Source organism: Oncorhynchus masou, chromosome 5 (assembly GCF_036934945.1).
Source record: "Oncorhynchus masou masou isolate Uvic2021 chromosome 5, UVic_Omas_1.1, whole genome shotgun sequence".
In the NCBI taxonomy this organism is placed as follows: Eukaryota; Metazoa; Chordata; class Actinopteri; order Salmoniformes; family Salmonidae; genus Oncorhynchus; species Oncorhynchus masou.
In genome coordinates, this window is record NC_088216.1 from 61,215,838 (window position 1) to 61,232,143 (window position 16,306).

The 16,306-nt window shown below is 42.7% G+C and overlaps 1 protein-coding gene across 1 annotated transcript in view; it reads right to left on the minus strand.

Moving 5' to 3' along the window:
• LOC135540040 (ephrin type-A receptor 8-like) overlaps window positions 1-16,306 on the minus strand; it is a 111,183-nt gene that overhangs the window by 94,264 nt on the left and 613 nt on the right. The gene's annotated exons all lie outside the window — the stretch shown is intronic.

Below are 16,306 nucleotides of genomic sequence, written 5' to 3' on the forward strand. Positions count from 1 at the left end.
AATCAACAGCAGGTGAAAATAATACATGACTCTTGAGACAGCTAGTTACATAAGCTTTTTATTTAAATATATTTGAACCTTTATTTAACCAGGCAAGTCAGTTACGAACAAATTCTTATTTACAATGACTGCCTACACATCTCCATAAGCTAACCAAGTGCAGCCCAGTGTATTGATTTAACAGGGGAGTTCAGCGAAAGGTTACATGGTCTCAGAGAGAGGTGAAGAGAGTGGGAAAAAGAGAGAGAGAGAACAGATGAAAGATGACAGCAATCTTTCATCAATACAACCCTGACTCTCCTCCAAACTCTTTGTACTGTAACTCAGCTCCTCTCCTCAGTCTACACTCCTCATCAATAAGTCAAAGTAAATATCTCTCATTTCTTTTCTCGATCTCGTTCACTTTCAGCCCATGGCTCTGCTGTTATGTTAGTTCAGGCTGGGGAAGGTTTACTGTATGTCTCTGTTTCACATAGAAACCTTTCATCAGTTCAATGAATCATCGTATCACACGAGGACCTTTCAAAGTGTAGACCTGCCCAGACATGATCTAACACATTATGCTCCTGTCTACTGATGAGCCTTGATAATGTCTTTCAGCCATGTGTCTATGGTGTCACCTGTATAAGCCTATCCCTGTCCCCCTTCGAGACCTGTGTGTGTGTGTGTGTGTGTGTGTGCGTGTGTGTGTGTGCGTGCGTGTGTGTGTGTGTGTGTGTGTGTGTGTGTGTGTGTGTGTGTGTGTGTGTGTGTGTGTGTGTGTGTGCGTGCGTGCGTGCGTCCGTGCAGTATTAAGTCCTGCTGCATAACGCCCGACTGAGCCCACGCATGCGACACACCGCCACCAGCTGTCCATGTGCTGACACCATGACACAGAGGGACGCCATCCATTATTAGGAGGACTGATAAAACAGGGGAGGAATGAACAAGACAACAAATAGAGGAGAGAAAAACAGTGAAGCCGATAAACTCTTCTCCAGTCTGTTATGACATGATGTCGGATTAATGCATTCGTTTTCCATCAGAGACAAAAGAGTTTCAAACTTAAAGTTGAATTCTGAACGTAGTTCTCAATTTTGTTGTCATACTGTGCTGGTCAATCAATATTATCTGCCCAACCATGAAGAGCTTATGTGCTGTCTGTTTCTAAAATTGTTTCAGGAGTAACCACTATGTTGAATGCTGAAAAGATAAACATTTGTTTGTGCATTTGAGAATTTCTTTATTTGATCTGATACAAGACAGGGTTTTGATTGTGTGTCTATAATGCTATGTAAATTGTCAAAACTAAATTATTGTGATACAATCAAATATTAAATGGATAAATGTATAGGTGCTGGTTCTCCGCATCGCCTCATTTCAACTAATAGTAAAGACAGGACGAGGGTTAAAGGAATGAAGGGAATGTTACGTCTCTGCTGAGTTTCTCTCTGTTTCTACATCTCAGAGTGTGTTGTTTATAGGCTACCTTAGTTGGGTTTATCCTCCTTACAAAAAAGAACAACTAACTAACACACTTGCCTGTCGTGAACGAACACTCACACTTTACTTTTTCCTACTAGCACTGACTTTTCTGATACCTACTTGATTGAGGAAACATGTACTGACTATGACTGAGACACACTACATGACCAAAAGTATGTGGACACCTGCTCGTCGAACATCTCATTCCAAAATCATGGGCATTAATATGTAGTTGGTCCCCTTTTGCTGCTATATCAGCCTCCACTCTTCTGGGGAGGCTTTCCATGAGATGTTGGAACATTACTGCGGGGACTTGCTTCCATACAGCCACAAGACCATTAGTGAGGTCGAGCACGGATGTTAGGCGATTAGGCCTGGCTCGCAGTAGGCGTTCCAATTCATCCCAAATGTGTTCGATGGGGTTGAGGTCAGGGCTCTGTGCAGGCCAGTCAAGTTCTTCCACACCAATCTCGACAAACGGTTTCTGTATGAACATCGCTTTGTGCAAATGCGCATTATGTTGAAACAGGAAAAGACCTTCCCTAAACTTTTGCCACAAAGTTGGAAGCACAGAATCATCTAGAATGTCATTGTGTGCTGTGTCATTAATATTTCCCTTCACTGGAACTAAGGGGCCCTAACCATGAAAAACAGCTCCAGACCATTATTCCTTCTCCACCAAACTTTACAGCTGGCACTATGCATTGGGGCAGGTAGCGTTCTCCTGGTATCCGCCAAACCCAGATTCATCCGTCGGACTGCCAGATGGTGAAGCATGATTTATCACTCCAGAGAATGTGTTTCCACTGCTCCAGAGTCCAATGGTGGAGAGCTTTACCCCACTCCAGCCGACGCTTGGCATTGCGCATGGGGATCTTATGCTTGTGTGCAGCTGCTCGGCCATGGAAACCCATTACATGAGGCCTGCCGACGAACAGTTATTGTGCTTTCAGGGGCAGTTTGGAACTTGGTAGTGAGTGTTGCAACGTTTTATGCGTTATGCGCTTCAGCACTCGGTGGTCCCATTCTGGTCCCATTCTGTGAGCTTGTGTGGCCTACCACTTAGCGGAGGAGACGTTGTTGCCCCTAGACGTTTCCACTTCACAGTAACAGCTCTTAGAGTTGCTCCTGGCAGCTCTAACAGGGCAGAAATTTGACGGACGGACTTGTTAGAAAGGTAGCATCCTATGACGTTGCCACATTGAAAGTCACTGAGATCTTCAGTAAGGCCATTCTACTGCCAATGTTTGTCTAGGGAGAATACATGGTAGTGTGCTCAATTTTATACACCTGTTAGCAAAGGGTGTGGCTAAAATAGCCAAAACCACTCATTTGAAGGGGTGTCCACACACTTTTGTAGTGTTAGGGCAAAAACCAAAACATCCTCCAAGGGGGGATCAAGGACCAAGTTTGGGAAACCCTGCACTAAATGACAAACATTTAAATATTTTTAAAAGTCCACAGATGAGTGTAATTCCCCTGGGAACGGGTGTAATTACAGACAAGTGTAATTCCCCTGGGGACGAGTTTAATTACAGACGAGTGTAATTCCCCTGGGGACGAGTTTAATTACAGACGAGTGTAATTCCCCTGGGGACGAGTTTAATTACAGACGAGTGTAATTCCCCTGGGGACGAGTTTAATTACAGACGAGTGTAATTCCCCTGGGGACGAGTTTAATTACAGACAGTGTAATTCCCCTGGGGACGAGTTTAATTACAGACAAGTGTAATTCCCCTGGGGACGAGTTTAATTACAGACGAGTGTAATTCCCCTGGGGACGAGTTTAATTACAGACGAGTGTAATTCCCCTGGGGACGAGTTTAATTACAGACGAGTGTAATTCCCCTGGGGACGAGTTTAATTACAGACGAGTGTAATTCCCCTCGGGAACTGGGCTACTAGGTAACTTAGGGGCCGAGCTTTGATGCAAGAGCGTGAAATAGACTTTATGAACCCTTTTCCCCAAATTCCCTGAATCCATTTATTTATTTATTCATCTCTCTCTCTCTCTCTCTCTCTCTCTCTCTCTCTCTGTGTGCATGTGTATAGGTTATGCATTATGAATGCTTTGGGTGCGTAAAGAGTAATGGTTGCGTGTGCCAGGCATTAATATCATTGTGCAGATATAGTCATGTGTTTGCTCCCCTCCCTCCCTATCTCTGTGTCTTAATTACATTAGCCTGGTGATTTATGGACAGATTACTGGCTATAAAATGCATTACTTCCTCATGGAAACAGTCCCAGTGAGGAATCCATCACACTGGATCACACTGAGTTTGTGGATCACTACATCATATCTGAGTAGTCAGCTTAAAAGCCAGAAAGATAAAGCATCTCCGTACCTATTCTACTTTACATATTGCTTGTTGTAACAAGCACACATATTGCTTGTTGGAGTATTCAAGGACACATTAAGTGGACAAAGTAGCTCTTAACAAACAAACTAAAAGTTTGAGATGGGTTACGGTTGTCCTGTTTGACCTTATTAGTGCCAATGCGTCTCTGTCGTCGCAGCAAATGGAGCAGGTTGCCAGGTTTGCAGACATTTATCAGAGGGTATTAGACCTCCGCTAGGCTTCTATTAAACTTAATGAACATTTAAATCCCCTAATAGATTGGGCGGAATTGAGAGAGTCACAACTTATCAGGCAAACGTTGTTGTTAAAGACACTGACAGAATGGAACTTGTGTCTCCCTCTCATTCATTCTCTCTCACCCTTTCTCTCTCTCATTCCTTCTCTCCTACTCCTTTCTCCCTCTCATTCATTCTCTCTCACCTTTTCTCTCTCTCATTCCTTCTCTCCTACTCCTCTCTCCCTCTCATTCATTCTCTCTCACCCTTTCTCTCTCTCATTCCTTCTCTCCTACTCCTTTCTTACTATTTATTTCTCTCTCTCTCTCTCTCTCTCATACTCTCACTGGATGTTTTCCTCTCCTTCTCTGTGGTGTTGTGAGACACCATACAGCCCAGTCTCAGTCATCCATCAGTCCCCATGAAGGGAGCATCAAAGGCTCCTCACCAGGAGGGATGAGTTAACACAAACACAACAGCAGCCCATTATGGAACTGTCATAAACCGCCTCCAACTGTTTCTCTGCCTCGCTTTCAAATGTTCAGAGTAAGGCATATCACACCCCACAAGCTAGCGATGATGAGAAATAAATCACAAACTACAATGAAACAGCATGGAGGAGCAGCATAGCCCAGGCCAATGGATGCTGAACTTAGCATCAGCCCAGGCGCAGAGACTTCTCAAGGGAGTCTCTGTCTCCTCCGGCCTACACGTGTCAGAGCCAGGCTGAGGCCACATCTCTCGGGGTCTAAGGCCTGCCTGTATTGATCTGTTAGCTCCTATAATCCATCTGACATGCTGCTAACAAGGCTGATCTCCTAATAAGGGGACCCGGAGAGATGCGACCTGTGTTAAAAAACAATAGATAATACTGTTGGATGGAAAAGTTCATGCCCTCTCTGTCACTGTATATTTGCCTGGTCTTACCATGTTTGTGAGAAGGCAGTAATGATTCTCACAAAAGTTTAAGGAAACTGCACAGAAATGTGTTGCATGCAATGCAATTTCTTGCTGTCGTACTTAAACCTGCCGGAACCCTCTGACTTTGCAATACATTTCAGTATCGTTGGAAGGTCACTTGTGAAGGCCAATGCCTTTTTTCATATCTAGCTATATATAACTATTTATTTTCACAAAGAGAAACATTTTCTCCAGCTATTATTAATATAATTTACTAGGTCCACAATTGTTTGTCAATTACCTCTTACATAATATGTATCCTGTAATTGTTCCAAAGTAAGTGATTCAAAATAGAAAACATTTAACAAACCATACATTAATTGATAGGTATTGCACCATAGTTGTGTTTTGTTACCATAGCTCCCAATGCAACTTCAGACCAAACTCTTTCTAGACTCATTCTTTATTGGCTGTACCCAAGTGCTCGCCAATATACAGTGAACCCTTTGGAATTACCTGGATTTCTGCATAAGTTGATCATACAATTTGATATTCATCTAAGTCACAACAATAGACAAACACAGTTTGCTTAAACTAATAACACACATCAAGCAATTATATGTTTTCACGTCTTTATTGAACACACCGTGTAAAGATTCACAGTGCAGGGTGGGAAAAGTATGTGAACCCTTGGATTTAATAACTGGTTGACCCGCCTTTGGCAGCAATAACCTCAACCAAATGTTTTCTGTAGTTGCGGATCAGACCTGCACAACGGTCAGGAGGAATTTTAGACCAGTCCTCTTTACAAAACTGTTTCAGTTCAGCAATATTCTTGGGATGTCTTGTGTGAACCGCTCTCTTGAGGTCATGCCACAGCATCACAATCGGGTTGTGGTCAGGACTCTGACTGGGCCACTCCAGAAGGCATATTTTGTTCCTGTTGAAGTTATTCTGTTGTTGATTTACTTCTGGTCGTTTGGGTTGTTGTCCTGTTGCATCACTTAACTTCTGTTGAGCTTCAATTGGCAGACAGATAGCCTTACATTCTCCTGCAAAATGTCTTGACAAACTTGGGATCTCATTTTTCCGTCGATGATAACAAGCTGTCCAGGCCCTGAGGCAGCAAAGCAGCCCCAAACCATGATGCTCCCTCCACCATACTTTACAGTTGGGATGAGGTTTTGATGTTGGTGTGCTGTGCTGTTTTTTTATCCACACATAGTGTTGTGTGTTCCTTCCAAACAACACATCTTTAGTTTCATCTGTCCACAGAATATTTAGCCAGTAACGCTGTGGAACATCCAGGTGCTCTTTTTGAACACTTCAGACATGCAGCAATGCTTTTTTTGGACAGCTTTGGCTTCTTCCATGGTGTCCTCCCATGAACACCATTCTTGTTTAGTGTTTTACGTACCGTAGACTCGTCACCAGAGTTGTTAGCATGTTCCAGAGGTTTCTGTAAGTATTTAGCTGGCACTCTAGTATTCTTCTTAACCTCATTCTGCACTGTGCTCTTGCAGTCATCTCTGCAGGACAGCCACTCCTAGGGAGAGTAGCAACAGTGCTGAACTTGTTCCATTTATAGACAATTTGTCTTTCCGTGGACTGATGAACATTAAGGCTTTTAGAGATACTTTTGTAACCCTTTTCCAGCTTTATGCAAGTCAACAATTCTTAATCTTAGGTCTTCTTAGATCTCATTTGTTCGAGGCGTGGTTCACATCAGGCAACGCTTCTTGTGAATAGCAAACTCAAATGCTGTGAGTGTTTTTTATAGGGCAGGGCAGCTCTAACCAACATCTCCAATCTCATTGATTGACTCCTGACTCCAATTAGTTTTTGGAGAAGTCATTAGCCGAGGGGTTCACATACTTTTTGCAACCTACACTGTGAATGTTTAAATTATGTGTTCAATAAAGACAAGAGAAATACAATCATTTGTGTGTTATTAGTTTAAGCAGTCTGTGTTTGTCTATTGTGGTGACTTAAGATGAAGTTCAGATCAAATGTTATGACCAATTTATGCAGAAATTCAGGTAATTCCAAAGGGTTAACATACTTTTTCTTGCCACTGTAGTCTCCAGATCATTGTTGTTCTCCTTCACTCATATACATTACTCAATAGTTTCTCACAGTAACTGACAGTTTGCAGAAAGAGATACTTTATCGACAAACTGGTGGATTATGAATGACATCTGAATGGTGGGATTTCAGTCAACATCGATACTTCCTGCCTGGCCAGGTGGGATTCACACTGACAACTTTACAACTCAATCAAAGTTATAGTGGAGGATTTTCATTTTTGTGTATTCTGAATCCTAAACAACATAATGAATATAGAAACAGCCATTATACAGTGTATGTTGCTCCCACATGCTCTAATTAACAGTTATCTCAATACAGACTTCTTTCTTTACTTCTAAAACCACTATTTGTTATTATTGGTGGAAATGTAGAATGTTCACATCGGTATTCTGTCACACACGTCAGAATTTCATGACATATTTACTGCGCATCCCTCTCAGAACACACACTTCTCCAGATTTTCAGCCAGTTAATAGGCTTTCAACAATATATTCAACATGAATAAGCCAATGTGTAAAGCTCAGTTCACCGTCCACAGCGACATAGTCATGGTAGTCTGGCGGCTCATTTTGACATATTTACAAATCTCATTATAATAATAATAATGTTTATTTTATATGGCGCTATTCATTACAAAGAGAATCTCAAAGACGATGTAAAAACAAACAAAACAAATGTAGAGATCAGGAGTTGTTCATCAGGCACATCGTTCGTGGGCTCCTCTGTTGGTAGGCTGATTAGTCCACTACTGAAGGGTAGCACCCACCTGGGTGATGCTTCAGCAGCTAATAGTGGAAAAAAGAGCAACACACCTTGGCAGTAGCCAGGAAACAGTCCCCGCGAGGTGAGCCTCTCTCAACCCCTCACACCTCAGACCACGTTGTTCATGGAACCAGGGCAGGTGGAAAAAAGTTGGGGGAAGCCAGTGCTGTATTGATACATCATTGAAATGATCTCCAATAACTACCTGGTCAAGCCAAACAAACTTGGCATTAGTACAGCAACTCCATGGGTCAAAACCATGTAAAGCATGTCTCAATAGTGTGCAGCTACGCGGCTTTGCGGCTGAACTTTGTAGAATATCCGGAACAATACATTGCGTCCCTATGTCGTTAACATTATGTATCGTTTCCCCTGTCCTTCTGTAGAGTAGTGGACTGTAATAAACTCACTCATTGTCTCACTAGGTATATGGCCCATTCTCTGTGGGGGTTTTCATGTCCTGCAGTTTACCAGGCTGGAGGGGAAACTGTGTGCTTGCTTGCTGACAGACAGACAGACAGACAGACAGACAGACAGACAGACAGACAGACAGACAGACAGACAGACAGACAGACAGACAGACAGACAGACAGACGTTGAAGGTGTTAAGGCAGACACACCTCAAACACAGACATGACCCGGATATTTTCATCTGATGTCAATGCTAGGTTACATACATCCCATTACGTCCCATCCTGTCCTGACAACATTTAAATTCCAACTGTGGTACACCTACAGTAGGATTTACTAAATCATGCAATTATGTCAATGGGAGATTTGCAAGAAAATTGGGATCTCAAGTCAGGAATTTGCCAGGGCGTATACTGCTATTCAAAGGAAGAGAGAGATAAAGAGATGCATACAGATTCTACACTCATGTCGTAGTGGAATCCATCTCCCATTTCCTCTTCGCCTTCTCCTTCCCTCCCAACTGTTTCCTTGCCCCATGTCCTCATCTCTCTCTTTCTCTCTCTTTTTCGGTCATTCCTCTCTCTCTCACTAACACAGAAATAAGCAACGACATTCTACAAACATGTAGTGATATTACTGCCTCTCAGGGGGAAGAATGAATTTGATTTCAGATTTCACCATCTGCCTGCTTTTATAGAAATACACAAGTTAGTTGTCAGTAAAAGTCCAAATATGAACACACACATGCAAGTATGAACACACACACACGTATGCGTGCATGCAAGCACACAAACACACACACACACACACACACGAACACACACACACACACACGTATGCGTGCACGCAAGCACACAAACACACAGCCGCTACAGACTTTGATGGACACACTTATTATGGTGCCTGACTTCTCAGGCATTTACTTCAGTGTGCACTGAAACACAGTAGGCCTGACGTGCACCTTTAGGCCATGTGTAGATGATTGCTTCACTTGCATTCCCACAAGGAAACATTTGACAATATGCTGCCAGGCAAATACCATGTCAAACAATATTGCTGAATACAAACATTCATGCCTGTCAAAATAGCTGTACAAATTTAAATGAGCTGTCAAATAACAGTGTCAAATAACACTGTAACATGTCTGATGGTGCCTATGTGGGCTATTGCAGGAGTCTGGAGACCATGGAACCAATTTAATCACAAACACAGGTAAAACACTGCCAAGTCTCAGTCTGCATCATGGTCGTGTCTGAATTTTGATAACAAATTTACACCAGATGCTTTTAGACTGAAGGGTTCAGTATGTTCTGCAAATTAACATGCGTCGATCACTCTCTTACCTGCAGAATGTCTGTTTTGTTTAAAAAATGGCTGCTAACATTGTTGATGTGTGTGTGTGTGTGTGTGTGTGTGTGTGTGTGTGTGTGTGTGTGTGTGTGTGTGTGTGTGTGTGTGTGTGTGTGTGTGTGTGTGTGTGTGTGTGTGTGTGTGTGTGTGTGTGTGTGTGTGTGTGTGTGTCTCAATGTGCACTGACAGTATAAATCATTAGGAACACCTTCCTAATATTGCCCTCAGAACAGCCTCAGTTCATCGGCGCATGGACTCTACAAGGTGTCGAAAGCTTTCCACAGGGATGCTGGCCCATGTTGACTCCAATGCTTCCCATATTTGTGTCAAGTTGGCTGGATGTCCTTTGGGTGGTGGACCCTTCTTGATACAGACAGGAAATTGTTGAGTGATAAAAACCCAGCAGCGTTGCAGTCCTTGACTCAAACCGGCGCGCCTGGCATTTACTACCATACCACGTTCAATGGCACTTCAATCATTTGTCTTGCCCATTCACCCTCTGAATGGCACACAGACACAATTCATGTCTCAATTGTCTAAAGGCTTATAAATCCTTATTTAACATGTCTCCTCCCCTTCATCTACACTGAAGTGGATTTAACAGGTGAGCTCAATAAGGGATTATGGCTTTCACCTGGATTCACCTGGTCAGTCTGTCATGGAAAGAGCAGGAGTTCTTAATATCCTGTACACTCAATGTATATTCAGTCGTTGGGAGTATGTGTGTGTGTGTGTGTGTGTGTGTGTGTGTGTGTGTGTGTGCGTGTGCGTGTGCGTGTGCGTGTGCGTGTGCGTGTGCGTGTGCGTGTGCGTGTGTGTGTGTGTGTGTGGAGGATTAGCAAATTGGAGTTGTGCTCCTCATCAGAAGCAGGTATACGCTTGATTGAGTGCTAACCGCCGTCTCTGAGAGCTTTAAACTTCCTCACTACATTTAATTTTCTCCGTCTTACTTTCATTTCTAAGGTTATCTGCTTTCCCGTATTCTTGTAATATTTGTCATTGCCCTTAAGCTAAACCCCAGCAAGTTACATTAATTTTTCCAAGCAATTGTCGTCTGAAACTCTCAGAACATCCAACATAAGTGTTTTAAAAGGAATCTGCTGTCTGGGGAACATCTCTTTAGATGAAATACTGGTTTTTAATTATCAAATTATAATTATCCCCTAAAAAAGATTTGGTGCCATTGTAAGATGTTTATCAGAAAATATTTTACAGAATTAATGTTAAACAATATTAATAAGTTGGATAATTGCAAAACCACGTTTTATATTTTATCTCCTCTCTTTGTATATACATACATAACCGTGTGCATTGATGATATGTGGTTTATGATATACATACATTTGGGTCAAACATTATTGACACCCTTAATAAAAATGAGCAAAAGTAGCTATATAAAATAACTAATTCAAATACTGAGCTATATTGTATGTTAATAATATAATTTCCCCAAAATGTTTTTGTACTAATACAATTTCTCAGAGAAAAAATATAAAACGCAGGGGTCAAAGTGATTGACACCACTGAAGATTCTTATGAATAAAGTAGTCAAAAGTATAGTATTTGGTCCCATACTCCCAACACGCAATGCCTACATCAAGCATGTGACTCTACAAACGTGTTGGATGCATTCGCAGTTCGTTTTGTTGTGCTTCAGATTATTTTGTGCCCAATAGAAATTAATGGAAAATATTGTATTGTGTCAATTTGGAGTCACTTTCATTGTAAATAAGAATAGAATGTATTTCTAAACACCTCTACATTAATGTGGATGCTACTATGATTATGGATAATCCTGAATGAATTGTAAATAATGATTGAGAAAATTACAGAGGGTCAAATATCATATCCCAATGCTAACCTCTCACCATTTCAATATCATGAGAGGTTAGCATGTCTTAGGGGTTTGATAGATGACCCTCTGTAGCATTCTCACTCATTAATTCATTTCGCACCCCACTGTATATAAATCAATGCATTGTCAACCGTAGGCCAAATTAACATTGGCATAACTATCTATGTAACATTTCACAAAATTACATAGATATTTATTTTGAACCTTTATTTAACAAGTGTTTTAACTATTTGACAGTATGGTTTGTAGTTAAACAGAATTACATTGAGATGCATAAAATTATTATAAAAAAACATGATCATGACCATATGATTATTCACATTATATTCATAATCTAGCAATTAGTTAATAGAATGTAATCAGAATTACATGAACCCACTGCATCGCAGCGCTAGCTGTGCCACCAGAGACCCTGGGTTCCCGCCCAGGCTCTGTCGCAACCGGCCTCGCCCGGGAGGTCCGTGGGGCGATGCACAATTGGCCTAGCGTCTTCCGGGTTAGGGAGGGTTTGGCCGGTAGGGAAATCCTTGTCTCATCGCGCACCAGCGACTCCCGTGGAGGGCCGGGCGCAGTGCACACTAACCAAGTTTGCCAGGTGCACGGTGTTTCCTCCGACACATTGGTGCGGCTGGCTTCCGGGTTGGATGCGCGCTGTGTTAAGAAGCAGTGCGGCTTGGTTGGGTTGTGTTTCGGAGGACGCATGGCTTTCGACCTTCGTCTCTCCCGAGCCGTACGGGAGTTGTAGCGATGAGACAAGATAGTAATTACTAACAACAATTGGATACCATGAAATTGGGGAGAAAAAGGGGGTAACATTTTTACAAAAAAAATGTATTATTTTTATTTTTAAGAATTACCTTGAGCCATGTATTACATAACAGGACATTTTCTGATGAATAAATGAAATGTTCATATGTATAATACATTCTATATAATTTAATATTCCATCTCAAAGAACAAATTGAATATTTCAAATTGACAGTTACATTTATTTTTAGGATATCTGTTGAAATTAAACATAATTAAGAACAGTAAAGTAACTGAACAAGTTATGAATTTAATAATAATGTGGAACTGATTTAGAGTGGAACTGATTCAGAGTGGTACTGATTCAGAGTGGTACTGATTCAGAGTGGAACTGATTCAGAGTGGAACTGATTCAGAGTGGAACTTATTCAGTGTGTTACTTATTCAGAGTGGAACTGATTCAGAGTGGAACTGATTCAGAGTGGAACTGATTCAGAAAGGTACTGATTCAGAGTGGAACTGATTCAGAGTGGTACTGATTCAGAGTGGAACTGATTCAGAGTGGTACTGATTCAGAGGGGTACTTATTCAGAGTGGAACTGATTCAGAGTGGTACTGATTCAGAGTGGAACTGATTCAGAGTGGTACTTATTCAGTGTGGTACTGATTCAGAGTGGAACTGATTCAGAGTGGTACTGATTCAGAGTGGAACTGATTCAGAGTGGAACTGATTCAGAGTGGTACTGATTCAGAGTGGAACTGATTCAGAGTGGTACTGATTCAGAGTGGTACTGATTCAGAGTGGAACTGATTCAGAGTGGAACTGATTCAGAGTGGTACTGATTCAGAGTGGTACTGATTCAGAGTGGAACTGATTCAGAGGGGCTTATCAATGGAACGTTTAAATGAACTTCGAACAAATACAGACTAGATCACAAACACTGCATCTCCAACTGAAAGCAGGAACTTGAAACTAGTAGTGGAACAATTAATTTGTATTTATTTATTTTTATTTATTTATTTAACCTTTATTTAACCATGTAGGCAAGTTGAGAACAAGTTCTCATTTACAGTTTTGACCTGGCCAGGATAAAGCAAAGCAGTTCGACACTTACAACGACACAGAGTTACACATGGAGTAAAACAAACATACAGTCAATAATACAGTATAAACAAGTCTATATACGATGTGAGCAAATGAGGTGAGATGAGTGGTTATAGTCTATGTACTGTATATGGTATATATATAATTTAAGTGGAGGAACAGATAACTATACACATATGTCTGTTGTGTTTTTGTAATCATTGCTAGCTTCTAGACGAGGATATGGATGGAAAGGGAAGGGGGGCTCCTACTTTGTTGTCTCAACATCTCCTCACTCTTTCTATCCACACAGCCTACCACTGACCTTAGAGCCCTCCTCTCTCTTTCTATCCTCACAGCCTACCACTGACCTTAGAGCCCTCCTCTCTCTTTCTATCCACACAGCCTACCACTGACCTTAGAGCCCTCCTCTCTCTTTCTATCCACACAGCCTATCACTGACCTTAGAACCCTCCTCTCTCTTTCTATCCTCACAGCCTACCACTGACCTTAGAGCCCTCCTCTCTCTTTCTATCCACACAGCCTATCACTGACCTTAGAGCCCTCCTCTCTCTTTCTATCCACACAGCCTATCACTGACCTTAGAGCCCTCCTCTCTCTTTCTATCCACACAGCCTACCACTGACCTTAGAACCCTCCTCTCTCTTTCTATCCACACAGCCTATCACTGACCTTAGAGCCCTCCTCTCTCTTTCTATCCACACAGCCTACCACTGACCTTAGAACCCTCCTCTCTCTTTCTATCCACACAGCCTATCACTGACCTTAGAGCCCTCCTCTCTCTTTCTATCCACACAGCCTATCACTGACCTTAGAGCCCTCCTCTCTCTTTCTATCCTCACAGCCTACCACTGACCTTAGAGCCCTCCTCTCTCTTTCTATCCACACAGCCTATCACTGACCTTAGAACCCTCCTCTCTCTTTCTATACACACAGCCTATCACTGACCGTAAGAGCCCTCCTCTCTCTTTCTATCCACACAGCCTATCACTGACCTTAGAACCCTCCTCTCTCTTTCTATCCACACAGCCTATCACTGACCTTAGAACCCTCCTCTCTCTTTCTATCCACACAGCCTATCACTGACCTTAGAACCCTCCTCTCTCTTTCTATCCACACAGCCTATCACTGACCTTAAGAGCCCTCCTCTCTCTTTCTACCCACACAGCCTATCACTGACCTTGGAGCCCTCCTCTCTCTTTCTATCCTCACAGCCTATCACTGACCTTAGAACCCTCCTCTCTCTTTCTATCCACACAGCCTATCACTGACCTTAAGAGCCCTCCTCTCTCTTTCTATCCTCACAGCCTATCACTGACCTTGGTGCCCTCCTCTCTCTTTCTATCCTCACAGCCTATCACTGACCTTAGAGCCCTCCTCTCTCTTTCTACCCACACAGCCTATCACTGACCTTGGAGCCCTACTCTCTCTTTCTATCCTCACAGCCTATCACTGACCTTAGAGCCCTCCTCTCTCTTTCTATCCACACAGCCTATCACTGACCTTAGAGCCCTCCTCTCTCTTTCTATCCTCACAGCCTATCACTGACCTTAGAGCCCTCCTCTCTCTTTCTATCCTCACAGCCTATCACTGACCTTAGAGCCCTCCTCTCTCTTTCTATCCACACAGCCTATCACTGACCTTAGAGCCCTCCTCTCTCTTTCTATCCTCACAGCCTATCACTGACCTTAGAGCCCTCCTCTCTCTTTCTATCCACACAGCCTATCACTGACCTTAGAGCCCTCCTCTCTCTTTCTATCCACACAGCCTATCACTGACCTTAGAGCCCTCCTCTCTCTTTCTACCCACACAGCCTATCACTGACCTTGGTGCCCTCCACTCTCTTTCTATCCACACAGCCTATCACTGACCTTGGTGCCCTCCTCTCTCTTTCTATCCACACAGCCTATCACTGACCTTAGAACCCTCCTCTCTCTTTCTATCCACACAGCCTATCACTGACCTTACAGCCATCCTCTCTCTTTCTATCCTCACAGCCTATCACTGACCTTAAAAGCCCTCCTCTCTCCTTCTCTCTCTGTCCTTTCTTTACTGCGCTAAACTGAGGATAAACTGCCATCCTTCCTTTCCCCCGTCTTCCCTCTCTCTTCTGTGCTTTCTCTCTGTTCTGAGATAAATACTGAAATCTCTCCACCATCCTCTCTCCCTCTCTCTCTCCATCACTCTTTGCTGGGCAGTGTTAAGCTGATGCTGCCAGCGGGGCAAGAGCTCTGACAGTCACGCCAAGACCTGCTCTGAGTCTCAGGAGACAAGACGCATGACAAGAACAGACCCATCCTGTCACACACACACTCACGCACACACATACAAGCATGCACGCACGGACGTGTGCACACACACACACACACACACACACACACACACACACACACACACACACACACACACACACACACACACACACACACATACTAGGTCAAACACGCACGCTCACACCCATGCACACAGGGGACACAGAGGATGAGCGACACAAGTTTAACAAGTGAAAACAAACAGATGCTGCCACGAGATTGTAGGATGGAGGACAAGAAGAAGGACAAAAACAAACCCTGATATTTCTCACACGGTTATGGATGGAATTGTTTTTCCTAGCATCTGTTGTTGTCTTGGGACACCGTCAGAAACACAGTGATTCAGCTCATAGTTTTATCATGAATAGATTTCCAATTAAAGGAAAAGTGTCCTTCAGTCCTGCAGGCTGTCAAACAAAAGGAATTCCTGATTCCTCTCAGGTGATTTGGTCATCATCATGGTCTATTCTACTGAGGACTCTAGACTACGGATTTGAGGCATGATTATTGTAATCTACTGCATGTTGTCCCTGTGTCATTTAGAGCACAACAATCAATGTCTCGGTAATCTTCTATCCCTGGCCTACTGCCCATTGCTGATTGGTTTACATGCTTTTTCCAAGAAAACGTTTTGTTGAGGAAATATTGTACTTAGATGGCATGCGACGCACATATCCAATCTCTCTCATGCAGATACTCACTTATACACCAGCTCATGCATAACCAAGCAATATGAG